General features: G+C 45.7%; 1 protein-coding gene across 3 annotated transcripts in view; it reads right to left on the minus strand.

Annotated features, from left to right (window-relative positions):
• The window catches only part of LOC126866795 (frizzled-2-like), a 128,152-nt gene that overhangs the window by 54,089 nt on the left and 50,690 nt on the right, over positions 1–23,373 (minus strand). The window contains exon 2 of one of the 3 annotated variants that reach the window (XM_050620754.1): positions 17,555–17,707. The exons of the other annotated variants lie outside the window; for them this stretch is intronic. The gene's annotated coding sequence lies outside the window, so the exon portion shown is untranslated. The remainder of the gene's footprint in view (positions 1–17,554; positions 17,708–23,373) is intronic. 3 annotated transcript variants of the gene reach the window in all.

Here is a 23,373-nt window from a genome sequence, read left to right on the forward strand (position 1 = left end):
TGACTGAGATAATTGGACGTATCTGTTACGATGAACTTTTTTCTACGATGAATGTAATACATTCTCTGAAGTTCATTTGAATATCTAAATACTTAACTGCCTACGATCTCGACATCCGCCTCTAGCGTAACTAATCCTCTCAGCCCACCTAACCTACATATTCTTAAGCAATTATCAATGACATTCTGTATCAATTACCATCGTTAATTATGTAAGACGTAAGAGAAATGTTAGAAAATCAATTAGTTTCGCGTTAAGTTGTCCGCAAAGTACCGTGAAGGTTCGCGGTCTATTCGACCAGCAGAGTTCTAGAGAATGTACGATGTCCCCTGTTGTAAAGGCGCCGTGTCCTCGGCGTCTCTGTGGCACGAAAGGGAAGTTGGAGCCCTCGGGCCACGGTTACTTTCCCCGGCGCTCCCGGAATAGCTGGAGAAACTGAGGGTAGCTTTTTTCCCGCAAGGCAACGAGCACGGGTGCATAGGAACGTCGAACGACAGAGGATTGGTTCTGATTACGATCTCGCGCCACCCCAATGCGAGGAGCGCGACGGTGACGACGACTGTAATTCCGAGTACAAGAAAGGTAGTTCGTTATGACTTTTCCATCTGTGGGTGCGAGAGGAATCGTTCCAAGGAGCTGGTCGAAAGTTTCAGGAAATCAAACGTTTGGTGCGTATCGAGGTTGTGCGTGTGAGCTGTCTAGAAAGCAAATTGATCGACTTCGTAAATTGAGAAACAGGAGAAAATAAGATTTTTGCAAGCGTCGTTTCTTAAATTAAACGTACACGATATAGGAACATAATACGTAGAAGTTAATAAAGAAACTAGCTTAAGTCCTCTCGCGTAGTACTAAAAAATTCCCTCGCTAAACACCAAGCTTAAAATAAACGAAGCTTTACGAATGACAAGTCGATCGATCGTTCTATTGGGCATAAAATTGCACAACTTGAAAACTCGTCGAGTCTGTAATATCGTTAAATGACAAATTACGATACAAGAAAGCCACGATCACGTGCATGTAAAACGGAGTCTAAAATTACGTTCTATCAATTTATATTCGCGGCGAATAAAAACGTAGACGATTGTAGTATGTTGCACGCATCTCGATCACGACGCACTATCACGACAAGGTATCTCAGATTATCCGAGTACTTTCATAGCAGGCTGTAATATAGTAATCGAGCAAGTCTCTCCGCGTGTCGATTATGGCTCCTTGCCAAGGACTCGTGCGAAAGAAAACTGCCAACGGTTCGCCTTACGCTCCTTATTAAATCCAGCAAGGTTCAGCAATTCGAGCGAGAGTCAGTCAGTCGACCCGTGGATTTTCGAGAAGCGGAGCACGGTGATCCCTTCGCTCAGCCCGATACGATTTATCGAAGAAAGGAAGGATATTAATTAACGAACCGACGCGGGAAAGATTCCCGCGGACAATGGGCACAAGTTTTTCCAACGTCTAGCTGAAAAGTCTCTGGCTGGCGAGGGGAGAGAGAAACGAAGAATTGTTCCGGCGGCAACAATGCCCCGGCTAGAATTCGCCGTCGAACTTAAATTTTAAGAGTCACTGGCACGAATAGACTTGCCGACCTCCGTTAAAAAGCGTTTTTTCCGCCGCTCGAATGGACCGCGAGCAGTTCGCCGCAGAAAACCCTTACTTTCCGCGCGACGAATAATTTAAGAGAGAAGAAGATGGCAACTCGAACGGAAGAAAACGAAGAGAGACGGCGAGAGACCCGGTGGAAAAGTTTTTGCGCAACTTCTTCCTTCTTTTCTTTTTTTTCCTTTTTTTTTTTCATCATTTGTTCGCCTCTATCCATCGATTTCCCGAACGGCGATCGACGTCTACGACGGATTTTCCTCGGCGACTTTATTGTGGCGGCGCGCTCCTTTCCGAGGATTCAATTTCATTCTTTCTCGTCGTCGAAAGCGGGGGTAACCGGACCGAGGGTGAGCGTCAAAGCGAAAGTTTCCATAATAACGCCTTTACCGCCGATACTTGTGCGTCCTCGTCGCCGACAGAAAGCCAGGAACTTGCGCAAACGAACGTGATTTTTGCGGGGTCACCGAGGCAAGCCACGACGAGACAAAAGAATCGAACTTCGTTTATGGATCACGATATATGTTACAGTAGCGCCCACCAATTCTTGGAAATGGGACTTGAAGTGAACTTCAAGCGTGCCGAATGAGATAAAGCGCCGAACGAAACTTGAAACCGATCTTTATGGATTGTTCGGGCAGATATCGATACGCACGAGTTCGTGTTCGCATGTGCCATGTATCGGCATCACAATCGCGCTCAACCTTCCTCCTTCTTTCGGTTGGATTTGCAAAAGTCACCTGCCCGGGCAAGCGTTCAGTTTCGCTCCCAAATGCGGACGCCGAAGTACGCACTCGGTACTACGAATATAGATCAGAAAGAAACTGAATTACACGTAACCGATGAAGTTATTACCGTAACGTCAGAGCTCATATTTACGAGCTCTTGTCACTGTCAAACTTTCGAAAATGATTATCGAGGTTCGTATAATTTTTCCTGCGTGTCGCCGTACCTATTAAGGAGACGTCGACGTTACACTGGTCTTCTCGCTTAACGCTTACATCACGACGGAATAGTTGAAAGAGCAAGGAAACTCGCTGCTTTCTCGTCTCTGTCTCAAGCAGAATGGTTTCTACGAAGTCTTCGAGAACAACGACTACAGACTCTCTGAAACAGAGCTCTTCGTTACCAACGGAAGTTCTAAAGTTGGTTCTTCTATTCGGACGCAGAAGCGAGCGAAAAAATACAGATTCCCTGAATACTTTCAGCAGGATGCATTCGATCTAAAAAATGTCGTTGTTCGTTTAATTTTACGCTATCTTTAAAAACGGAATAAACAAGAGAATTGACTATAACACTGAATCACGTATGACCACCTTCCTTTCCCATGAGTAACATCGAGTTTCCCAATACATGTAGCGTTCTCGATGAAGCCTCGTCGACCACTGTGCCTTTACAACCAATAGAGCGGACCAATGGGGAGGCAGGGGAGGGAAGGAAATTCTGTTTTCCCGTGTTTTTCAACGCGTGACAGAGCGAGATCTATCGGGATGAAGTCTTCAGAAGCGGCACGGCAGGTCGGAAATACAGGTTTTTGTCGAGGTATGGAGAAGTTACGACTCTTCTTCTCCCCCGTAGCTCGAAACCCTAAGCACAGACCATTGTTGGGTCACGGTTGACATTCACGGCGTCCAGGCGTTCCATCGGCATCCTCGTCGTCACCGGGAGGAATCTCCCGGGAGAGAGGCCTCCCAAGTCACAAAGGACCTCTCGCTTCTGCACCCTCGAACTTCCTGCGCCGTAGAAGCCGCTTTAGAAATCCCCCGAAACCAATTTATCTTGAGAAGCCTGGGCTAAGCTAAACGGATTTTCCCTTGGCTGGCATTAGACGCTTTTATTCGACGTGAAATTAGCTTACCGACTCGCCGGATCGATCGTCGCGAATTACTCGCTCGCTCCTCGTCCAAAAACGGGGAGAAGGAGCTACAGGATCCTCTCTGAATCAGGACCGTCCTCCTTCTCTCCCCTGTCTCCTTCCCCTCTAACCCTCCAGTCCCGATTCTCAATCGCTCCCACGCGTTACCCGGCAGCTTCCTGCCACGTTATTGTTTCGCCGTGCGAATGACGATTCCACGTTCCGGACTAACGAGCGAGTAATCCAGGCGTCCAGCCGCATCGCGAAGAAAGGATCGCGTCTAAGCGACTGCGCTATACTCCATCGTGAGATTACCACTTCCTGCGACCTATCTTCCACGGTGTACACGCGTTGACGCGTGTATACGCTTGTCTCGCTTATTGCACGCGTACACGTGTATATGTGGAAGGTGTGTGGTGCGCTGACCGACGACGACGACGACGACGCGGCCGGGTGGTCGGGACCGACAGATAACGCGACCATATCGGTGCAACGAGGAACGCGATCCAGGTGCATACTGCATACACGCGAGATACGCTGTCTGTTTTTTCCCTCTCTTTTTCCATCCGTTCTCATTTCAGTCTCTCTTACAGTCTTTCTCTTTCTCTGTTTTTAAGCTTTCTATTGTAACGGTTTAACGCTCGAGCGTTCCAACGGTGTCGTTCGTTATCTGCTTATGGTTAGCGATACCGCGAGTTACGAAAGCGCCCGTCGTTTCTTTCTCTATTACAGCGGCGAGACTTCGGTGAGAAAAAAAGCTTCGACAACGAGCCTCGAGCCGGCAGTTACACACAACGGTGACAAGAATTCTTCAGATACAGCGATTAAGTTACGGGCTAAGCCACTCTACGTTTCGTTTCGAAACGCGGACTCGTGCAAGTAGCGGCCACGTCGAGTCATCCTTGCTTTCCACTCGAGACTACAGGCTTCGAAGTCCCAAGGTTCTAAAAAGGAAGAAGGGAAAAAGAAGTCAGAGGAAGATGGTAGAGACAGAAAGGGAGGCTTAAATGACCGATAGACGGACGCTGCGGGGTTCCGTTCAGGCCCAACCAGTTTCTGGACACCATTTCTCGCTCGAGCCTCCCCGAAAAAAGGCGCAGTTACGCGCGTATTTCACTCGAAATGGACTTGTTCCTTTCTTGCCCGTACCCGAAACGGAGCTTCCTCTCTATTGTTCGCCACGTGAGGGAACGTACGCGACGTTCCTCCACCCAGGACGTTTTACAAAAGTTTGCAAACACTGTAGGCGATCTTCCGAACACGCACGAGCGAACGGCGAGCTCTGTCGCACACGAGGATGACGAACGAGGATCGTCCTCTCGACCAACCACCGCAACCACTCTGTGTTTCAAACGTGGCCACGGTTATTTTATCCGTGAAATCTGTCCGTTCGTCGCTGCATTGACAGCTACACGGACGTGGAATATATTATGAAAATAAAGAAGATGGCCTATCTATCAGGAACGAGAGGAGACGTCCTCCTCCATCTTGTTCGAGAAGTATCGTGTTTTTTCCAGTCGGTACGCGTGTTCGTGGATTATGAGATGTTTTTTATACCGACTCACGAAATAATTTGAACAACTATCGTTGAGTATTTTTACGCCTATACTGTACGCGTTACGTAATGTATTTCCAAATTTTCTACACAGTCATCTTCTTTAACAGTCGCGACGAAAATTTCGTGTTTTAAGGTCTTTTAATACACCGAATCTGTTAGATTTTATTTAGCGGATCGTACGATTGCTGTCTCGAAATTATGTCGACGAATTATACCGAGATATTGCTCTCACCCACGAATCCTCTTTCAGCAGCGCAGAAGAAGGGAGACTTTTCACGGGCAACTTAATAAATCGTCTTCCGCCTCTCGCTTCGAAGAAAGACTCTCTCCCTCCGGACGATCTCGCAGATTTCCGTGTGCTCGCCATTGGCTGAATCGAGCCGCGTCTTTTAATCGAAACATCGTCTGACGTGGAACGAGCAGGTGGCAGGAGCTGGGAAAAAATAGACAGGGATAGGATATAAAAAACGCAGTCGCAGAAGGAAAAGGGGAGGTCTCTAATAAATCGCCCAACAAAGGACAGTGAAATCGAACGACTCGTGGACCTAGTAGAAACGTTCTTGAGAATGTCGCGTGGATACATCCCTCGGGGTAACCCGAGACGAGGAAGAAAGGGAGGAGATGCCAGAATAAGATTTAATAAATGCCACAGGCCACAGGTAGGCGACGTCTTAGCACCGCAAAGCCGCCTACGAGGAGTCAGATTTCCTCGAGACTTGGATAGCTCTCTGCTCTTTCGCGCTCTCCTCTCGTGTCTTCTTAACCAGCGCATCCGTTTCGTTCGATATACGCGCACCGTACGCCAAGCGGACACCTCGCGCGTGTGTCCACTCGTTTCGCGATTCGTTCGGCTACACGATGAAATTCGAATCGAATCGAATGGAATCGGATCATCGCGATACGTTGCGTTGCGTCACGTTGCAGCGGTGGCTGACGGCGCCCGCGTCCAACGCGGCCACGAAAATTTCATATTCGGAGACTTGAACGCGTGGACGTGCACACGGTACAAATGTCGGGTGAAATTATTCGAATCGGCCACGACCACCCTCTCGCTTGTCAGACCCGTGGAACCAAGCTGTCGCTCAATGCGGCTATTCACGCTCTAGCGAAAGTTCGAGTTTCAAAGGAGCTTTAATTCGCGGCCATTTTTATGCAAAGAAGCTGATCGCGCGGCTGCCCGTCGCCGTTGGGAACGAGCCAATTTAATTTCGCCCTGTCTTCTCACTTTTTTACTACGCAATGGAAACGCCGGCTTTTCACTCTCGAATCGTTTAGACTCTTCCTGAATAGCTAGTAGTTGTAAGAACCGTATACAGCTACGTTTTATATCGTTCGTTCCTTTTAGAATTCTTCTCAATGGACAAATACCCGAAGTAACCGAATAGTTGAGGAACGCGACGCGAGAGTTTCATGGTCGGAATTTTATTTTGTCGTTCATATCGAAACGATAAAAAGCGAGGCTACGGCTATCAAAAGTAGCAGCAGGCGGATTAAAAACGATCGCGTCGACTTGGTTCCGAGTGACATCCGAAAAACGCGAAATATTCCGAGGATATTCGCGGGAACAGCGTGTTCTCGCATACCAATGAAGTAGAGCTCGTTTGACGTCAAATGGGCCACGGTGTTTCGACGAAACGCGTTATTTTGTAACAGAAAGTATTCAGCGTGGAAACCGTAAACACCGTCGCCGAGCAATATATTGGCTGAAATGTGGCTGCTTGTAAAATTCTGGTCAACGGTGAGTCGGATTTTTGCGTTCGATCCTCCAGCCAAATGGCAATTGTATCGCCACTAATAACGATGCTTATCTCCGATCGTTTGTTAGACATTGAAAATGTTGTTTCCTATGGTCGTGCCGGTAAACGCGCTCTCACTGATATTAGCTATCAACCGTTGCGACTAGTTGCTCGAAAAATAAGCATACGCGGTACTTCTAGTCACGATTTGTACTAACGTAACTCTTTCAATTCCTACGTGTCGTTAGTGTCGCTGGAAGAACGATACGAGCAAAGAAAGCGAATTTTTTAGAAAATCAGATTTATCGTGGAAAGTCTGACGCGTGTTGTCGATTACTCGACTATTCGACCATCGACAAAATAGCGTTAGTTCGCAAGTTAATCGGTAGCCTTTGCAATGAAAATTTATCGATTATAATCGACTATCTAGCAAGGAAAACTTTCATGTTTCGCAATATGCAAGTTTAAGAATTACTCGAGATCTTTAGAGACTCGATTCTCGGTGAGTCACGAACATATTGACATTATGCGATCGATGTTTTCTTTCTCGGGATACGTATAATAGGATGTTCCAAGAGCGGTGTATATTTACCGAACTATCGTATAGTTGACGATAGAAGGTTATGAATACCTCTGTGACTCAGGGTAGATAGAACGATACGTAATTGACACTGTTCGTTTATTTGCAAAGATCTTTGATACTTCCAGTTCCTACGAAAGACCGATAAACTATTTACTTGCTCTGTTCAAATAGGCATTTCCACTAACCATCGTTTTCCCAAGTACTTTTACAAACTCTGTTCTACCAAAAGTTAAAGCTTTCTAAATCGTATTTTCTAAATTCCTGACGATACGACAGTGAAAATTATTTCCATAATTAGGCAATCGTCGTGGCGTTAACTCGCAAACGAGATCCAACATCGACAGCTTAAATGTTCCTCATCATCCCCAAAACATCCGCCTACTGGCACGCTCCAACTATCGACGGTCACAAATTCTTTTTCCATGATAGCTGCGCTCAGTTCCCTCAGCTTTCGAGCGTGAATAAAAATTCGAGATTCACGAAGATACATCGGAGAACAACGATTAGAGTAGTAAGAGGAGAGTAAAAAGTAAAGGTGACGGGAAAGACGGTGGGCGCTGTTGGTGTGGCACGGGTTACCAGGCCCGCGTCCATAATAAAGTCGTAACGTACTTCTCCCCGTAAATTCGACAGAATATTACGGTACACCGGGGGACGTGGGGGCCTGTTTCGTTTGCCGTAAAGTCGCGGCCGGTGATCAGCGGGAAATTTACCGACGTGTCAGATCTCTTCGTAACCGAGCACCCTGGTTCCACGCTACGCCCGTCTTCCACGCTCGTTTCACGCGGTATATCGTCGCGTATATTAAGAGAAACGCGTCGATACTCTCGTATTACGTACGATGTCTCCCTCTCTCTCTCTCTCTCTCTCTCTCTCTGTCTCTGTCTCTGTCTCTGTCTCTAGTGAAGTATCTGTTTCGATGGGGGGTCCTACGACTTTTTCGTCTTCGTCGATCGCTTATTTTTCTTCTATTTTTTTCTCCGTTTTTCATTCTTCTCGAGATTCGACGTTTAAGGAACAGGAAATGCCGGAGACTTAGCTTTCTAATATGCATTCGCTGGCGTTCGCTGGAACGAAACGAAACTGTTGACGACTGGGTTATCGTACACGATATCTAGCCGAGACGACCACTGTGCCGCAGGGTTTTCCCTGGGAACAGATATCCTGATTTCATTTACAAGCGACGTATCGGCGGATTAAGATAATTCATTGCTGTTTTCTGTCTGCGAACGATCGGACTCGCTCGGAGAAACTATCTATTTCACGGGTTGTGTGTGCTCTTGTTTGGCTTGTATAAGTGCAATTTGGTAAATAGCGGTCGTTAGGTGGATATATCATCGAATTTACGCGTTTCTACGATACGGTGATATCGATAGTGATATAAGAAAAATGAATTGCAACTCTGATAACTAACAGTGGATAATATCAGCTGGTACGAATAATTATCCTGTCTTTGACGATACGTAAATGAAATAAAATATATCTTTCTAATATTTTTGTCGTTACAAAACAAAATGTTTTCTAATTTCACGCAGACAATTCCGTTCTCTTTTCTAGAATTAAGATTACTATCGAATAGTCGGCGTTTTCGACATGTATCCAAGATATTCAAAGGATCGTTACAAGAAATTAAATTCAATTAAATTACATCGCAAGCTATACGAGCTACAAGCAGCCCAACCAATTTGATATTCACAACGAAAAATCATTCTATGTTTCGCATGTTTCTGTATGTTGCATTGCAACGTAATATTTATATGATACAAGACCGTCGTATTTGAAGAGAACGAATTTTTCCGAAACCCGATACACTTAGATCGATTAACGCAAAGCCCGAGAGAAACGTGTGGTATCTAGAACCGAACAACGAACGACTGCTTATCGAGTTGGAGCATCTATTCTCGAAGCACGTTTCTACGGTCCTCCGTAGGATGGTCTTCGGGAATAGACAGCGAGGCGGCTATCGAGCGAAACGCATCTGGTCGGTCCTCGCGAGCCGTTAGGAATTATAAGTTACAAGCCGATTTGCCTTGGTGCATATCCTCGCAACGGATCGGAGCTCGCCCGACTTCTCCGCGTGTTGGAAAATGATCGCCGGCGTGGGCGTACGACGTTTCACGCCGGTGGTCGGATTTTTCCCCCGTGAAGAATCCGGAACAATTGATTCAAGAAGCGGATGGTCCCTGGTCAAGAGATCGCGCGATCGAACAAGGGATAACCTTCTTATCCACGGACAGATTTTAACGCAAAATCTAACACGGGTAGCCCCAAACGACGTAGTTTCCGCTCGACTTGGTTCACGGTAGACTTCCGTTATCCGGTCTCGTTTTAACCGGTTTCTGGTTTAAGCTGTCGCATTTTTGTCGAGATGAAAACAACCGACCAGCGAAAAAATCATTGGCGCGTTCCATAATCGTCCGAGTTGCCGCATACGATATACGGTATCGCAAAAATATATCTTATTTTTCTAAATTTATTTATCGCAAGCAGATAGTATAAACGACAATCGCGAACCTCGAGAAAAGTTCGAGGAAAATAATGTTCGCAGTTCTTTTATTCGGTCGTTCTTCTATGCACCGTAATTTATAGCGTTGCTCGGTACGACGGCTTCTGGGCGATTCGCTTGCGGAAATTCGCGTAAACCCGAAAGATCATTAAGAACGATTACTCGATAACGACTCGGTTCGAACAGTGATAATGATTATTTCAAAGGTTCGGTCCCGTAACAGCCGGTTAATGCCGCGAGTTCATCGCGCCAAGATCGAAAATCGTTATTGCACAGCGTATTACACGAAGCGTGTATTTACAGGTACAAACTATGTACATACGCGGTTGCGAGTCAGAGACGAGATAAATAAAGATAAGATGAGAGCCACCGCGGAGAAAGTACTACTCGAAGCCGCGATAATGTACAGTTGTACAGCGCGGTTTAATGAGCGGCTACGTTTCGTATGATTTACACGAACAGCGTTGGGCCGCGAAGAGAAACGAAGCAAAAAGGGAGAGAAAGAGCGCCATGACTCGAAACGCGGTATCGATGATTTACGCGGATCGAGATTAGGTTGGAGATAGCCGAGCGACTACCGCGCAACCGGCGCCCACTCGTAAATCCTCCTAAGATCTTCCACTTTGAATTTCTGTTTGCACGATGGAAAAAGAATCCTTCTTCTCTTTCTTCTTCTTCTTCTTCTTCTTCGTCCTTTCCAGCGTACTTGTCCCTCTTCGATTTCCATCGCGTGTACGACGCCTGTTCTCGCACCCGTGAAACGCGCGTCTGCCCCGTTATTTATTGGCGTCGGACGATCAGCCACGAGAATTTCCGTGTAAACCGTCCTCCAATTAGATACGCGCGTGTTACGCGACCGGAATCCAGCTTGTTGATCCGCGTTTCGACGTGGATCGCTCGTTATCCGCGTCGATGGCGTACCCGTTTCCACGCGGGTTAAAGAATCGTTCGCGTGTACCCTAATTTACGATACAGGCGAGCGTCATTCGCGCCGTTACCGGCGTGAAACTCGCGGTTTAATTAACGGTTCGGAATTATTTAGCGACCTGCATCGCGTGTGAGAACCGCTCACGACGGGGCAGCCGGGCTTTTTTGGCCACCAGCTGACAAATGGCCCGCGATACGGTTATCGATAGGCTTCGTTAATAATCGGCCGGACCCGTGCAGTTTCACTTTCTGCTTCCTGATACCGCGGACTGATTAATCGCGCGCCAGCCAATTCTTGTCCGTGGGATGATAAAGGGCATATTAAGACTTTTCGCGATGAGGGCATGCACCAACCATTTGTAAGATGTAATACATTTATCGATTCTGTAAATTGGAAAATAAGGAAAAGACTGTTACAAACACTGTTCTTTACAATTTGCCTTACAGTTTACTATTACTAAATTACTAACGGCAATACCGCTATCTAGTTACCATTAGAAAGACATACATTAGGAGTTTTTTCTCAGATTCCTTGAAAACTAGATTTATATACGAACGAAGCAATTTATCTATGAAGTGTTAAACATATCTGCATATGGAACGTTAAAATTAGTACGAAAGTGTACAAAAATTACTCGTTGCACGAAAGAATCATTAAGGGGGGAAATGTATAAAATTCGACGGTACAAACAAAAATGCCAGCTAATTTACTAGTTTGTTTTTTTCACTATGAGAAATTGAGTTTTCGTTAAAAATTATACTAATTTAAAGTCACACAAATTATACAGATATCAATTTAATTTTCTTTCAATTTACTAAGCGCATTAGAGCGGAACCGTCCTGTCATAGCAGGGTTACCAGCAAGATGGAGTTTTCCACAGATTGGCCTGTCTGATATAATATACTTGTTTGATTTAAGTGGAATGTCAACGTATGATCTATGAACATTCCAGCACGCCTTATACCCGATATCCTTAAAAGAAACTTTTTCCCATAGCGAGCCATTTCTTCTAAAATAACGGTTTAACGGGAGTGTCGATACTTCATCGACATCTTTCGTGACGATATTTATGGGATACAACCGTGTCGTACAATTGAATTAATTTCGTTAGTAAAATTCGACGAGAGTCGCGAGTCATAAATTTGCTTGTCTAGCAGCGATAAAGTCGATAATGTACCAAATAAAATTTTCCAAAACAAATTGTATGAACTACGAGTCATTCGATTATCCCATTCTCAACTTGTCGATTCATTAATATTATTAGTTGGTAAATTATCCCTTGTCGTAACTTGTCAATTCGCTAATGTTACTAGTTGGCAAATTATCGCGCGGAAAAGTACCGAGAACTTACCGCATACAGCGTGCGCTGTATGTATGTGCATACCAAGCCGAAGACAGTCTCGGCTCGATCGCGAGCGAACACGCGGGGCGTTCCTCGAGCCTTGGCGCGTGAAAAAATCCCATGAATTATTTAAGATCGCAGGGCGTACCGTGCGCGCCAGTGTTATTTTAATTCGTGGGAGTATTTTCATATTCCAATGGGCGCCACGGCGCAATGCAACGTCTATCGTCGTCGATCGTTCGATGAATAGACGTCCGTGCTTCCTCTGTAGCATCGGACAGACGCGATCGTCTGACTCGAGTGGCAAGCGGAAGCCAGCTTCTCCCGTCTCTCTCGTCGTGGAAAAAGGGAGAACTCGGACCGACCGTCATGGAGGACGCGGTTGCGAGGGGGTTGCGGAGGGTCGAAAAGGGAGAGAAAATGGCGAGGAGTGGAAAAGGCGTGGGCGGAGGTTCGTCGAGCGTTCCGTATTCACGACCAGTCAAAACAATCGTGTCAAAGAGAACGTTCTGCTACTCGTGAATGGGATAGTCAAACAGCATCGTAAAACATTACAGCTCGACGATGCGATCGAGCATGGCGAATGATGGATCCTCCTGTAACGAGCTGACCGATCGGCTCGAGTGTGTACCTAGCGGTTCGTTTAACGATGGATCGCTCGAGTGGTGTCCGTTCGATGCGTCTGCTTGTAAATCCTAATAGAACTTACTCTGTTTTTTTAGTTCGCTACTTGTCGAAGGTATTTTTGCGTGTGAAGTTTACGTGGGTGGCTCGGTAGTACGTACTTAGCGAGGAACGATATCGCTAGTTTGGTAGAAGAGCGAGATAGCCGAGGGAAGGAGATTTTCGAGGAAATCGAGGTAGAAGATTATCGATTACTAAACCAATTCTTCCTCTTCCTAACAGTCAAATGTTTTTATATACCGCTGGTTAAAAACGTGCCATCGTTACGTGTTGCATAGAGACGTCATTGCAAAGTAAAACAAACAAATTATCTATATTATCTAACGGGTAAAACGAACCTCTGTTTTCCTGTATTTCTCGTTGCGTTCGTAAAAGTACGAATTTGCATAAGTATCTGCGATCTAACTACGATATACATCTTACTAAATAGCTTAGGTTTAGAAATAAATTAGGTTTGCAGATATTTAAAAATTGATGATTTCTCAAACGAGGCAATATGTCTTCGTGGCGGAAGGGATTAGATACTTTTCAATTCCATTTCTCTAGGCTCGTTCGAGAGTAGGAGGCACGACCACGCGTGTCGGAAGGTTCTATGGCATTTTATTTATGCGTACGATTTGTGGAATTTACGGCTACATGTGATAGAGAGGACAGCTAGATAAGAACGACCCAGTTCGATATTTCAGTGGCGGAGTGTCATTAAGACCGGAAGCGGATAAAGGAGATACAAGAGGAGCGGATCGGGTCATTCTCTCGCTGGCTGTCTCGCGGAATCGATCCCACAGATGGTCCGGGGCCGAATGCCAGATCCGCTGCTGCGGATTCTATTTTCGGAGACGAAAACGTCGTGACTCGTGCCATTTCTTCCACAAAATCTGCTACACCGTTCAACATCTCCGTCTGGAGGATATCCATTAACTTATCTGTCAGTAAATTAATAGCTCCGCGTTGGAAACTTTTGGACGAAATAATTATCGAGTAAAGAAATATTCCATCCAGAATTCATAACGGAATTCGTACAGTCGAATTTCGTCGGAGAGAAATCTTATTTTTAGTGAAAAAATTTTTAAATTTTCAAAGTTATTTTTGAACGAAGATTGTACGATGTGATAGGAACGTCGATAGGTATTAAGCTTTCGTAGGTTGTTTCGTAAACTGGATCGTTGACAAGCTAAACGAATTGGAAATTATGGAATGTGGAAATACCGCCATACCGATACCATTATATTTACGTAATTGTTTGTCGAGTCAAATATTTGAGACATTTTCGATAAAGATAAATATCCAACTTCAATTTCCACCGTAAATTTTACTACACGATGGGGAAGACTATATTTGTCTAGAGAGGGTTACGTAGAAAAGTCTCATTTTCCACGCAAGAAATTGTAACCACGATTCGCCTCGCTGCTCGAAAGATCTGGTTTTATTTCGAAATACGAATTTGCCAACGTTAAATCGTACGAAATATGCCCGAACTATAAATTCTCGATATATGTTTCACGAAGAATTAAAAATCCTCGCGTATACGGTCGGAATTCTTCGAGGTTGCATTTTCTATCGCAGTGGTATCGATTAAATATTGCCCGGGAAACACGAGACACGAAATAAAGTGTTAGGCGACACCGGCGGTGGCGCAGGTATAGAACGTTCTTCAAGCGCGTCTACCTAAGTAGCGGCGAACGCCTCGGCAACGAAAAAAGCGAGGCTCGAAAAGCGGAAACACGAGAGGGTCCAACGCGACCGTGGCGCCTCCGCGCAGAAATCCTCTTTTTGCGCTTTACGAGGCCCTTAAATCTTTCAACGGTGTCCGCTGACCGTCGTCCATACGAAGGAACGCCCTGGACGATGCCCGTTCAATCTTTAACGAGCGAATAAATGATTTTTATGCCGGGGACCCGCGATACATAAAACGCGCCACCACCAACGGGGGATGTGTCTCGGACACGACGTAATTGAACGACGCACCGACGGCCACACGGTTAATTCGATCCGCTGTACGAGCCGCGACCGATGATACTCGAGTTACGACACCGAGTCAAGATTTTCACGCGATACGAGGAACGATCGACGATTACGAGGCGATATGGTGCAGAGGATCCAGGTCGCAGAATCATTGGAGCATCGGGTACTTCGTTCGTCTTAATGCGGAGACGACGACGGAGCGAAAGAAACGGCGTTGAAAATGTGCAAGGGTCGAACGAGGATCGTGCGCAAGATAATTTTTTAATTTTTACGTCTAGTGGAATTTTATGGAGTATATTTAAATCAGCGAGTCGATTATCATCGGAACGTCGATTAATGAAAAATTGGGGGTGATTGCACGCAAGGAAGATTGGAAAATGAGAATACGATATTGTTGTATTGTTTATGCGAACGATATCGCTTCTGTTTGATATTAATATTTATGAAATGCGACAGTTTAAAAGTACGGTGGGAGTACTGAAACGAACGAACGAATTTTAATAGATTGGATACGGCAAAGGCGCGATAATTCGAACCGTAGAGTGCAACTGGCCGACGTATTGTTACCTCTAAGGAGAGTAATAAATGCGAGCTATCTGTCTCGTTTGATCAATTATCATTTGATCACGGAATCTCAATGATCATTTATAACCTAAGTCGTATTATGGGCTGTAACCTACTCGCTCGAGGAGATCAATTATTCAGCTGGTTGCAACTAGAGTGGCGTAAGATCCCGGATGATCTCATCGATCAACTTGATCGAATTGTCGCCCACGCTCTTATACTATACATATTATGAAACATTCTCTCCAGATACAGCAACAGTCTACTTATTACAACGTACATTATTATCGAAGAGAATTTCTCCATGAATTTATAAAAGTATCGCTCTTGTCAGAATATCGATAAATCGAAAGATATTAAAATATCGTTTGTCTTCGTAGTTATAGCTTCGGTTCTCGCGAAAATTCGTCGACTATACATCTTTGAACGCAAGGGATTCCTCGGTTATATGTTCCTTTTCAGCCATACACCGCGGTTAAAACAAAGAAATCGACAAAAACGTTCTTATCAGCTTCTTTCCCGGCAATCTCCGATACCAAATAATTCGCAACATGCAATATTAAACTGTATTCCGATCATTTCCGTCAAGTGCACTAAATGGGCATAGGAAAAGAGAAGAAGAAGAAGAAGAAAAGAAGAAAAAGGGACAAGGAACGAACACGTTCGACAACGTATTACCGTCTAACCGGGGGAAGCCAAAGTTAACCGCACGTTTAATACCAACTTCCTCCCGCTAAATGCAAAGTAAACGGTGCACGGGGGATTACAGCCGGCAGGAAAAAATAATCGAAAAGAACCTTTCGCTGGATCTATTGTATCTACAGAGAAACGGCGGCCAAGGGATACGGTCGGCTTAACTGCGTCGGACACGGAGTGGCTCGAATTCTATTTGTTGGATTAACGGAGTCGGCCGGTATCGGCCTCATTCCACCCGTTTCACGCTCGATATAGACTCTCCGGGAATCAATTATCGACGTTATCCCGGTACTTCCACGACCGCGTCGACCGATCAACCGACCGCCCATTAATCGAACCGACAATGACCGGGCAAATGTCTTTTCGAAATCAGACAGCGAACAGTCGCTTATGACACTCGTGATAACTGAAAAGTACACGAGATGGGTACCAATTAACCGACTGTTATTTATGCGTATTCGACGCAACCAGCTTCTCTTCGAGTCGGACATCCGAATTGGATAGGTAACCGACTCACGCCCCAGCTCGCGTCTTTTCCACTGCGTTCGTTCGACCAACGACTCGCCTCGTTCTACCTTAAGCTGTGTTCTCACCGAGGACCCTCGTTGTTGGCCGCTGTTGCCGTATGTTTCAAAGAATATCCAACAGACGTTATCTTGTAGCAATGTTTTGCCCACGCTGTAACAACCGACGTATTCAGAGGGAAGCTGCATTTTCGCTGAAGCGACATCCACGTACGTTTTGTTGCCTGCTGTTGCGACACGTTCTAAACGGTATCCAACAAACATCGACCAGTAGAGACGTTTCTTCCTCGCAACAAGTTGTTCGCCCGTAGATGCGACGTAAAACGATCAGTGACAGTGGAACGGTACAACTATGCGACGAAAAGAGGGAATTTTCGTTACCGGTAGCGAAAACGCGAAAAAAAACATAAAAGGAGAAACATTCGACGGCAACCGGCAACTTTTCGAAGAAACATATAGAACATGGACAAAAATTCCCGATCGTTCGGCTAGGACGTAGTAGCTTTATGCGCTCTCTCAGCCCCTGTCTACGCGTACAGAGTCCAGGTTTCTCTAGGCAGAACCAGCTCGTTGATTCTCCTCGATGGTAGCCTGTACACACGACCAGGCCTGGAATCAATTATCGGCGTTTTCCATCTCCGTGCAGGCAGCGGAGGCGAATTCGATGCCCGTAGCTTGGATCAAGGGTACACGGGGATCAGTCAGAGAACGTACGAGAGGAACCACTTAGATCTGACGCGAGACCCAGCGGGATACGACGCGATGTCCTGGACAGCCTGGGAGTGTCTGGAGAGAGCGTTTGCCCGGATCGAGGTGGCCGTGAAGGCGAACGATCGACGTCGTAGAGGAAGCGAGGCGTTTAGATGGAACGACGGAGACGGGTAGAGAAATGGAAAAGGGCTAAAAAGGAGGAAACCGTGGGGAGAGGCTGGAGAAAGAGAGAAAGAAAGAAAGAAAGAAAGAAAGAAAGAAAGAAGAGAGTAGGCCCGTGGGTCCTACGTACTAACTTACGGGCCCGTGTACCTTGTATACCACACGCTGAGTGACTTATGACGACCGATACGCCAGCGGTTCTCATCGTGACCCCTTGCTGCTCATCGCGCGACGATCTAACCGGGACCAGAACGTAAACCGGTTGTTAAGCAAATACCGGGGCTGTCGTGGTGGCTCGCTTCCCTGAAACCAATCTCTGGCCTGGTGATTTTTATGCAGCGCGGACTCCGATCGACCGACCCCCTCCTCTTTCTCGTATTTAAAGATGGAAGGACGAAGAGGATGTTGCGAGTCGAGCAGGAGTCGTGTTCTTCGAGTTGGATGTTGCAGAGAAGTTTCAGTATTAACAAGACAGCGTACGAAATGGATACGAGTCGATACGAACTTTCGTTTATATGGTACTCGTTCGATCGCGGGACGCCAACCATTTAATTAAATAATAAATTTCTTCTCCTTTTACCGCCACTTATTACTGACTTTGTCAATATTCGAGGAATATCGTATAAATTATTTACAGGTGGCAGAAGCGTATACGTTTTACCTTCGAAAGGCATACTAAAAATTCGAATACGATATCCGAAAATCCATATCCGAAAGCGAAATCAGCGAAAACATTGGAAGCCAAATGCTCGTTACAGCAACTAGAGAATGAAAAAAATTGATATCTGGGTTGTGTTTCTCCGACTGTCTTGGGAAAAATATAGATTTACATAAACCTCCATAGCGATTGTAGCGGTAAACGACTTTACAAGCTGCTTGTTAATACGATAATGACGGAATGGCATTGGAAATGCAAAATAATCGATTTTTCTGCCAACAAGTTACAATCTTCGTGTTTCATAAATGACTCGTGTCTCAGAAGCAATAACGTTCGTCCAGTTTTTCAGAATTTTAAACGCTTAGTTAATCAAACAACTCTGGAATTACAAAGTACCTGGACAGATCGATATTCCACGACGTTTGCAACGAGTTCAACATTTCGTATAAACAACTAGGAAAAAGAAGTGACAGGGAGCGCTCGATTAAAACCAAGAATATTAAGTAACACGGTGTATAATTTGAATACTCGTTCGTCTAATTATCTTCCAGCGTACAAACGACAATTTGAACGGGCGAGTCAATCAAGGAGTCAGTGGACGATGACGACGAGGCTAATTAAGAGCTGCGGGGCGGCCAATTCCGACGGACGTTTCGCGAACGCCAGGTGAAACGCCATAGAACGAGATTATAGGCGAGCGAGCCTCGCGAACCAGACCAGTTGATAGCCAAAAAAGGAATGGAAATTGACCGAAGTCGTTTTTTGTATGCCGGTTGCGCAAATTGTTTGCGCGCCGGTATCGGTATTAGTCATTTTCCAATTACGCTCGATAACCAAGCCGAACGTTCACCCGCCCTAACTGCATGCCGCAATTCGCGGCATTACGACACGATTCGATTCGCTGTGTTATATCGCAAACGAGTTCTTCTGCAACGTCCACGAAATCCAACAAAGAGAGACGCGCTTTACCACGCGGGCTGAATTCCAGATGAAACGACACACGTTCCTTCGCTTCTCGTCGCACCTATTCGCCATACTTTTGAACGACTAACGACGCTTTCTAAGCGATCAATCGGTCCGTTCGAGTACTGCCGGCGAGGTGAAGCCGATCTGTATGGGATCAAAGAGCCACGGTGACTCGTGAATTTGTTTGAACCAGACGCGATCGATTAGCTGGATTAAGCATTTCGTTGGGAAATGTAGGTTAGGCTGGTTTGAGAATTTAAAACGTTCTTCGGTTGGTGTTAGAGTTTCCTTATCTTGTAATTCTTTGACTAATCTCCTGGACGAAATAAAGTCGGAGAAGTTCGTTCGGAATAGTTGTAATACAGAAGTTGATCGAGGTTCTATCGGTTTATAAACGTTGATAAATACACTTCGTAAATACACATTTTATTTTTCTAGAATAAGTATTTCTCGTTTAGAAGTAATTCTCTTCACTAATTATTAATTGCTTATTTTCAATCTGTTCGATCAAATTTATCACATCTTTCCAACTGATCTATATTCTCCGCGAATAACACGTTCCAAAGTAAACTAGTCTCGCAGTTTGTACCTTACGCGTGGTCATACCGACCAATTAAGAGATGACGAATCTACGAGTACAAGAATCTATCGAAAGTTCTAAAATCCGTGACGGATTGAAAACGCTGTTCGATTTGTTTGCGGGGACACGAGCAGTCGACATTCCAGAACGTTTACCTGCTGCAACGATCGCGGGAAATCTGGAAGTCCGTTTGTCGATGTTTATCGAACTCCGCTCGCCCACTCGTTTCCGAACCGCGTGTACCTGCGGTACCTCGTCCCAGTGTGGAGAACGATCTCTGAACGAGATTAGGTTCGTCACGTTCGCGATCGAGTAGTGCGAGCTTTCGGTCCGGGTAGATTAAGTTGACGAAAGGTTGGCGACGATAAGACGACCAGGAAAAAAGGAACGAACAGGACGTAAGAGAAGAAGAAGCAAAGGAAGACGAAGATGGATCGATGGAAAGTTTCGAATCAACGACGAAACAACCGATGACAAACCAAACGAGCCGAACGAGCCGGAACGACGAGGTCCGCGAAAATTTTCGAAGGGCTTCGGCAACTGGCTCCGTAATTATCGTACTTTATCGCCGGGCGACGTTGTTCGCGTTTATTATACTTGCAAACTCGAGATCCTCCGATCCTTCTGACGCGGATGACTAATGAACACCCGTTCGAAAGGCGTGTCTCGAGTTTCATAGCGTAGTAAATCGAACCTCGAATATCGTATGGGGCCACCGAGCCACGCAAGCTTCTCCACCTCCGCTGACCCTTAGGAATGCAAAATATTACCGAGAAAGAGGACGCTGCCCCCTTGCGCGCGCCGAGTCGGAGAAAACGAACGACTCCATGATCGCGAACGATGTTCGAATCTTAATTTCGAATCAGGCTGCCGATACCGCGAACGTTCGTTCCATATCGTGGAAGATCATTTCGCTTGTGAACCTTGTGGCTCGATTAGGTGTCTCGAGTCTTCGAACGTTTGACGAATCTCGAACGTTTGACGAAAGTCTGGAAAGTTTCGAAAGCTCGACAGGCATTCGTTATCTTGTACGGCAGGTACCTTTCAATTTTTATGCTTTCATAACGTAAGACGTCGAAGATCCAAGATATCGGCTATTTGTAAAGATTTCGTCGAGATTTGTCAGATTTCCAAGATCTTCGAGATTACTCACGGCACTCTCTAGGTGGCCAAAATTAACGATGTAAATCCTTCGTTCGCTAAGATATCGAAAAGTCTGAGTATCCAGAATCGCTAAGCTGCAACAACAGATATATTCCTAGAAGAGTATTTGATCTCGGTCAGCAGAGACGGTAAAGAGATATTTCTCGATTAGAATTTCGAAAGTATAACAAGAATATAAAAATATAAGTCCAGATACTTATGAACAGCATTATACTTTCATATATTCGAATCTATTCAAAGTGTTTCAAAGCGCATCATTAATCGCGACTAGCCGCGTCTCGTGACTCAGCCTCGATCGCTGTTCACCGTTGCCCAATTAAGTCGTACGAAGGATAGCTGTATAAAGCCGCTCTTGGTCGCGGAATCAATAGATAGACGAGGTTGGAACGCGTGCACGCGCGTTTATAACACACGTGTATTACCACGGCGAGTAGATCAGTGTGTATACGCGCGCATAAATCGCTGAACCTTTCGACCAGGGCCGCGATGATGGCCGACGAACGAGCGTTTCGATCGTTCGAGGGCGTGTCTGTTAGGTTTGCACAGCGTATTCGACAACCAGCTTTCTCTCTCTCTCTCTTTCTCTCTCTCTCTCTCTCTCTCGTCTCTCCTCAGATTATTTCTCTTAGCCTTGTTCATCGGGATGATCGAAAGCGCGGATATAATCTTCTTTAATTAACGGTATCTACGTGTATCGCGGATCCTCTCTCCTAGAAAAGGATCCCACCGACGTGGCTAATAAATTTCATCGGTCGACCGATAAATCCACCGAATCGGCGGCGTTAATCCGTCCGTTTCCCCGGAATTATCGTTAGTAAATCACCCCGGGACTATTCGTGTACGTTCGTCTATCGCGCGATTTATTTTCCAACGCGTCGGTTTCCATCGCTCCACCGCTAAGGTAGGGTTATTCGAGTCGAGTTAAGTAATTTGCCGTGTAATTCGCCAAATTCGATTATTAAGCGATCTACGTCGGAAAATAGACTATCCGGCTCGTTATCGGCGACGCGATAAGCAGTGAAACGTATCGCGTACACTGACAACTCGATGGCCTTAGTTTTCTACGACGACGTAACTTGTACTCGACGAAAGACGTTTGTCCAAGTAACTTTGATATTCTCAGTTGTAATTATCGTAATTCAGTAGCGCGTGTATACTATATTCTTGTAAATTACCTTGTTACCGATCGATTCAAACAGTCGTACTTTATCGTATACCTACGCCTTTTCCATATCTTTCGTTCCACGCGATTCGGCCACCCTTTTTCGTGGCACGCCTTTTTAAAAGGCGGCTGAGAGAGTTGTGCGTTTTCTAATAGAAACACTTATCATGCATCATCGAACGGGTCTTGGTGATTTCGTAATCGGTAGGTGCACTGCTACCATGGACTGAGAGTCTCTTAAATCTCATAGACTCGTGCTCCTCCTACCTCTTTGTATGTATTAGGTTCGTAACGAGAATGAACGTAGGCGTTTGTTCCCAGAAGGGAAATTGTTTATCCGATCCGTGCTCGATCGGTAATCGAAGTTACGTCTAGCAGGGCAACGGGTATTTACCATATTTCGATCTATACTTGGGCGCTGATTAAACTTCTCGTTCATTTATAACGACGAATAACAACAAGTTACAACGACGTAAGACCGACCGACTCAGCTTTTAGCAAACTCTTCGATTCTACTACGCGCGTCTCATCTTCGGTTGTTTGGCGACGCTACAAGTGGAAAGTTGCAGGGCTCTCGCGAACAGTGGCGTATCTTGCGTCAAAAGAACGTCTCTTTGCAAATCTTCGAAAGCCACTCCTCTAAATTTACATTTTTTAAATTGTGTCGTTATCAATGCCGAGCAGCGAAATGCAAGCAAAGTCACTGGGAAATGTGAACGTGGCATTCCACGTCCGCGCAGGGTCTAAACCCAGAGCACGTTCGCGTCCATCGCTAACGACGTGGGAGGAAAATGCGTAACCGTGTAAAACTCGTCCGTAACCGGCCAAGTCCTGGAGGGGGATTGGGTTACCAGGGGGTAGCGGAGGGCTGGCACTTTCCAGGGCACTTGTGGTTCTTCGTTCACACCTCGACCCTCCTCTCTCCGGTAACCGTGTGGCGAGAGAACTCTCGAAGGTACGAACAACGTCGACGTAGAACAGAAGAGAGAGGGTTGAGGAACCTAAAGAGAAAGAAAGCAGTGAAAAAAGAACGACGGAAAAAAGGACAGAGGAGAACGACGAGGAAGAAGCGAGAGAGAGTGAAAAGAAGGAGAATTTATCGCGCCCACTGGCGTAGGCCGTGACAAGTCCGCGGAACTCGACCGGTTACACGCTCATTGTTACAAGCAGCAGCGAGTCTATTAACGATTTCGGTGGCATATAAAGGATTTTACGGGCGTACCCTGTTTTATTCCCGCGTCACGAGCTGGTCGAACGAATCACCGTCGTTCCGAGCTCTTTAGAACGCGTCTCAAAGAGAGAGAAAGAGAGAGAGAGAGAGAGAGACGGAGAGGGGAACGAAGATTCGAAAGGAACGAGGACAAACAGGGAACGAATTTATCCCGGTACAATGCCATGGGTACAGCACGCGATACAGACACTCGCGATCTCGAAAATTC

The sequence above is a fragment of the Bombus huntii genome, chromosome 6, assembly GCF_024542735.1.
Source record: "Bombus huntii isolate Logan2020A chromosome 6, iyBomHunt1.1, whole genome shotgun sequence".
In the NCBI taxonomy this organism is placed as follows: domain Eukaryota; kingdom Metazoa; phylum Arthropoda; class Insecta; order Hymenoptera; family Apidae; genus Bombus; species Bombus huntii.